The following is a 5947-nucleotide window of genomic DNA, read 5'->3' as shown; positions in this document are numbered from 1 at the left end:
ATTATCGGGGCTGAACCACTATAAAATCTCGTGTTATTTACTTTCATTGATAAAAACTGTCTATTGTCGTTTATTATTCTCTTGAAGGCTTGTTGTAGTTGACGTTCTTACGTCATTGGCTAAAATCACAGTCAACATTAATAAAGCCTGCCCTAAAGATTGTTTCCCACTCCCTAGGATCGACCAACTTGTCGATGCCACTGCAGGGCATGAGATTCTCTCGTTCATGGATGCATACTCCGGGTATAATCAGATTAGTATGCATCCTCCTGATGAGGATCACACTAGCTTTCGGACTGACACAAGGCTTTACTGTTACAAAGCAATGCCCTTCGGTTAGAAAAACGCTGGTGTGACTTACCAGCGACTGGTCAACCACATGTTTAAGGAACTGATCGATACAAACATGGAGGTATATGTCGACGATATGTTGGTTAAGTCGAAGAAGGCAAGAGGGCATATAAGGGATTTGCGAGAATGCTTCAACGTCTTGAACAAATATCAGATGAAGCTGAACCCCCTCAAGTGCTCCTTCGGAGTAGGATCAGGGAAGTTCTTGGGATTTATAGTAAACTCAAGAGGAATTGAGGCCAATCCCGAGAAGATCAAAGCTCTGGTCGATATGAAATCGCCAATAAAGATCAAGGATGTTCAAAGTTTAACAGGGAGAATTGTTGCTTTCAATAGATTTATTTCCAAATCGACGGACAAACGCGTCTCATTCTTTAATCTGCTCAGAGGCAACAAGAAATTCGAATGGATGGAAGAATACGAACAAGCTTTTCAAGCCTTAAAGACTCACATGTCGCAACCACCAATCCTATCAAAACCGGTTGATAAAGAAACTTTGTTCATCTACCTGGCGATCACAGAATACACTGCTAGTGCTGTTTTAGTAAGAGAAGAAGAAGGTGTACAAAATGTTGTTTATTATGTAAGCAAGAGGCTAGTTGGGGTGAAGTTGTGGTATCCTCCTATTGAAAAGTTAGCCTATTGCTTAATTTTAACCTCCAGGAAGTTGCGGCCTTACTTTCAGGCTCACCCAATCACGGTTTTGACCAACCAGCCTCTACGGCAAGTTCTGCAGAAGCCAGAAGCCGCAAACAGATTATTGAAATGGGCGGTCGAACTTGGGCAGTTCGATATCTCTTACTTGCCACAAGCAGCGATAAAAGGGAAAGCCCTGGCTGACTTCATCACAGAATTCACTAGACTTCCAGATAGCGAGCCGCCAGAAGCATCTGAAGAACCTGAGCCTCAAAGCCAAACTCCCTCATGGAAGTTGTTCACAGACGGTTCCTCTAATGAACAGCGCGCAGGAGCAGGTGTGATTTTGATAACGCCTGAAGGGCATAGATTTCACTGCGCAATCAGGTTTGACTTCACTGCTTCTAACAACGAGGCTGAGTATGAAGCACTGCTCGCTGGGTTGCGATTGGCCAGGGACATGAACATAAAGGCACTTGACATCTACAGTGACTCTCAGCTGGTAGTAAATTAGATCATGGGAGAATACCAGGCCCAATGTTTAAAAATGGTTGCTTACTTAAAAAAAACAAAGGATCTAGCAGCACATTTTGACAAGTACACCCTTCAGCAAGTACCTCGCGATCAGAATTCAAATGCTGATGCTTTGGCCAAATTAGCAAGTACAAAGGATGCTGATACTCTGAACATAGTGCCAGTCGAACGGCTATCTGTGCCAAGCATCCATGCAGAGGAGACCTCTTTGGTGATCCAGGCGGCCGATACATGGATGACACCATACATAGAGTACCTTGTGTAGGGCGTCTTACCGGTGAACAGAAACAAAGATAAGACCCTTCAGCGATAGGCTGCTAGATATATTCTAGTCGATGGAATTTTGTACTGGAGAGGATACTCAATGCCACTCCTCAGATGTATTTCGAAAGAGAAGGCCAAAGAATTGATGAAAGAGGTCCACGAAGGCTTTTGTGGGGACCATGCTGGGGGGCAGCGCTTATCAAAAAAGATTCTAGGGCAAGGATACTTCTGGCCATCAATGAATGAAGACTCAATGGAATTCGTGCGGAGATGTGACAAATGCCAGAGGTTCTCAAAGGTTCCACGAGCAGCCCCTAATGAGCTAAAACAGATGCAAAGTCTGTGACCATTCGCAGTCTGGGGTATAGATTTAATCGGATCCCTACCCACAGGAAAAGGTGGTGTCAAGTACGTTGTGGTTGCTGTTCATTATTTTAAAAATGGGCCGAAGCTGAGCCCTCGCAACCATAACGACCAAGAAAGTGTTGGATTTTGTGGTTAAAAACATCGTGTGTCGTTATGGACTGCCAAGAAAATTTGTATCAGACAACGACACTTAGTTTGATAGTGATCTGTTCACGGATTTCAGCAAACGACATGGAATTATCAAGAGCTTTTCTTCAGTCACCCATCCTCAAGCAAATGGACAAGTCGAAGCAGTCAATAAAACGCTAAAGGATACTCTGAAGAAAAGACTTGAGGAAGCAAAGGGAGCATGGCCAGAACAATTACCTGAAGTCCTTTGGTCGTATAGAACTTCCCACCGAACAACAACAGGCCATACTCCATTTTCCTTGGCTTATGGATATGAGGCCATGTTGCCTGTGAAGTTAGATCCGCCGTCACATCGAAGAATAACGTACGATCAAGGCTCTAATAGCCAACTATTGATGGAATCCCTGGATTTGATCGATGAGAAGCGTGAGCAAACCCAACTTCGCGTAGCTACTTACCAGCAAAAGGTCGCCCAGTATTTCAATTCTAAAGTACGCGAAAGGAAATTCCATGTCGGAGATCTAGTACTTCGAAAGGTTTTCCTAAACACCCGCAACCAGGCTGCTGGAGTACTCGGACCTAATTGGGAAGGACCATACCAGATTGAAGAAGTCCTCCATCCAGGCACCTATAAATTTGCTCACTTAAATGGAGATCTCATTCCTCGCTATTGGAATGGAGAACACCTACGCGAGTACTATCAATAAACAGTTCTTCTTAAAGAATTGGCTTGTATTAGTTTTACTTTTTACAAGTTATGAAAAAGGGTTGGTCATTTTATGTGACTGATCGCTTATAAGTGTAAGATCATTTCAGTGATCACTCGTACAGACATGATTTGTCCATTTATTATGATAAATATAAGGGACTATGCACAGCCAGTCATTCTTGCCAATTATTGTATTTATTACAAGTATTTGCTCATTACGTGTGTTGTTTTGCTATAATATCGTTTTAAATTCTTTGCTCCGAGCAGAAATGTTTGAACAGGTTTTGGTCAGGGCAAGTGACCAAGGACCTAAAGCTCCTCAATCACTTGGGGAGCATATAAGGCATCTAGTTATCAAAGCACATCGAAAGGTATGTAAACACATGAGCAAAATAAGTGAAAGCATGCTAGGGTACTTAGAGTATTTTTCAAAATTTTGTATTTTGTTAAATCAATCCAAAGTATTATGCTAAGTTCGGACATGTGAACAGATGTTATAATAAAGCATAAATATATTATAATATCAAAAAATAATTCTTTTACACCGCGAGCGGTTACTGCTCGGATGTAATTGTTCGTTAAAAGGAAAAAAGCTGCCCACACAGCAATTAAAAATAAATGTCTTTACATCTCGACTCGTAGGTCGTATACTGAAACTAAAGTTAAAAGAGATGAGCTAAGAAGCAGGAGGGTCTTGCGGGTGTTCCTGGTCGACTGCAGCAGCGGCTTCATCATCCACACCTTTAATGCCGATGGCTAAGGACATTTCGCGCGAGGCTGGGATCTTCATTTTTTCCTCTTCCGCTAAACGAGCAATGCATTGGCTATCTCCATATGCCTCATGCGCTCTGGAAGATGGCTGAAGTTGGCCCCTTGATTGTGGTTCCAGAAATCATAGAAACACTTAGTTGTGGCACCCTTGTACCTCTCCAGGTTGCTGGCATTGGCTTTCTCAAGTTCATCGATCTGAGCCTCCAGCTTGTCGGCCTCTTGCTTGCTCGCAATCAAGTCTGCCTCGAGCTTTTTGGCCTCACGGTAATTGATATGGTTAGACTCCTTATGCTGGTCCCTTGACTCGACGGCTTTGTCCAAGGGAATCTGCTTCTCCCTCAACTCCTCAGCCAGCTTATTTTTCTCCACGAGCAACACTGCGTTTGTCTTCTGAGCCGCCTCTAACTGCTCGGCATATTTTGCTTCAATGGCCTTAAGCTCCTCGGCGTTCTATTGTTCGGATGCCTTGGATTGCTTGGTGATAACTCCCGAGCAGAGCTGGTCGACAGTAACGGTCAGCATTGCCTGCGATCAGAACAAAAGTCAAAATGACTAATAGATAAAAGGATCAAGTCTCAACATGAAAAGACAACTTACACTTGCGAGCTTGTTTAGTGCGCGGGTTAAGATCTGGTTGACGTCCATCGACTCTATCCTAGCCATCGCTTCTTGGCAACGCTCGTGCCTCAGGATCTTTGCCATCCTGTCCTTGGCCGATCTTAGGGCGCGACTCGATATGTCGCCCCCTGTGGAAGCAGGGGCAGCTTGCTGAGTTTGGTCAGCTGGAGCCGGTGGGGAAGGGGTCGACTCGACTAGAGCAGGCGGAGTCTGCTGCTCGAGGGGAGAAGGAGGTGGGGTTTCATTTGTTGAAGGTCCATCTGCCGGAGGGTCTGCAGTACGGGGTTTCTTGGCCGAAGGCGCTTTGCTGCTTTCCCCGTGATGCCGCCTGCTCGCTTTCTTCTTGCTCGCCAGAGCTTCAGGAGCTTTGGGTGCAGTGTACATATCGAACATGTTTTAGGATGCCATATCTGTAAGGAAGCAAGTACATGAATAGTGAGATAGTACAAATAACTGAGTGTGCTATGTCAGAAAAAGAGACAAAGAAAATTGTAAGTAAAATACCCGAGCTATCATTACTGGTCGCTACATTATATACTCTACTAGTGTCACACTCACTCTCTAGCATGAAGAAGTTTGAATCTAAATTGGGAGTGTACTTAAAGTTGTCGTCCCCGTCAAACAAGTGACAGGGAATTGGCAAACTATCTAAGAGCGAGAGATCAGTACCGTTCTCATCCGAAGATTCATCAAGAGGCTCGAGGGGTTCGATGGCTTTCTTTTTTCCCTTTCCTAGTGGGGCAGGGGGGGAAGCAGCTCGCGAGGAGCTCCCTGATTGTCACTCCAGTTGTCCTCCTCCTTTGAGTTTGTGACACATCTGGGTGCTGCTCGGGAATCTCCTCGCCGGTGGCACTCCCCGCTATTGACTCCCTCACATCCTGGTGAGGTGCCAGAAGCCCGACCAGCCTCAGGTTAGCTTTTGTGACCAGTTGTTTGACGCTCTTCTTTACATCAGTCATGCTGGCCAAGAGTGCTGATCGGACTTCCATGTCTGGAGTGGGAGCCGGTCGCAACCATGGACCTGAAATACACTAAATCTCTAAGGGGAATGCATGAAGAATTAGAGGAAAATAAACGACTAGGAGAGTGAAGAAATTACCTCCTTGAGTGAAGGTCAGGTTGTTGGCGACCATGTTGGTGGTCAGAAAGTACTCTAGATGGTACTTTCCCACATTGGATATAAAGGTGGTATCACTCAGAAAAGTGTAGGACGTTTCTTGGTGACAGAAATGGAAGAACCCCATGTTTTCTTGATTGGGGTTGGATTTTAGGTCGAACAGATAGTTGACCTCGTGTGGTGTGGGGACATACCATTTTTTATGGCTATAAAGGATAATGTGGAGAGAGCATCCTATACCCGTTTGAGGTTATTTGGAAAGGAATGACCCCAAAATAGTTGGCCACTCCTTGGAAGAAAAGATGGAAAGGCAGGATCGCTCCTGCCTCGATGTGATACCTCGACCTGGTGCTAAAGGCACCCCCAGACAGATTTGCCCATTGGTCTCTGGTAGGTCGGACTAGGGTCACCCCAGGAAGCCCATACTTCTTAATGTAATTTGCAATCATCCT

The sequence above is a fragment of the Humulus lupulus genome, chromosome 7 (assembly GCF_963169125.1).
Source record: "Humulus lupulus chromosome 7, drHumLupu1.1, whole genome shotgun sequence".
Taxonomy (NCBI): domain Eukaryota; kingdom Viridiplantae; phylum Streptophyta; class Magnoliopsida; order Rosales; family Cannabaceae; genus Humulus; species Humulus lupulus.
Note: the sequence above shows the minus strand (reverse complement) of the source record.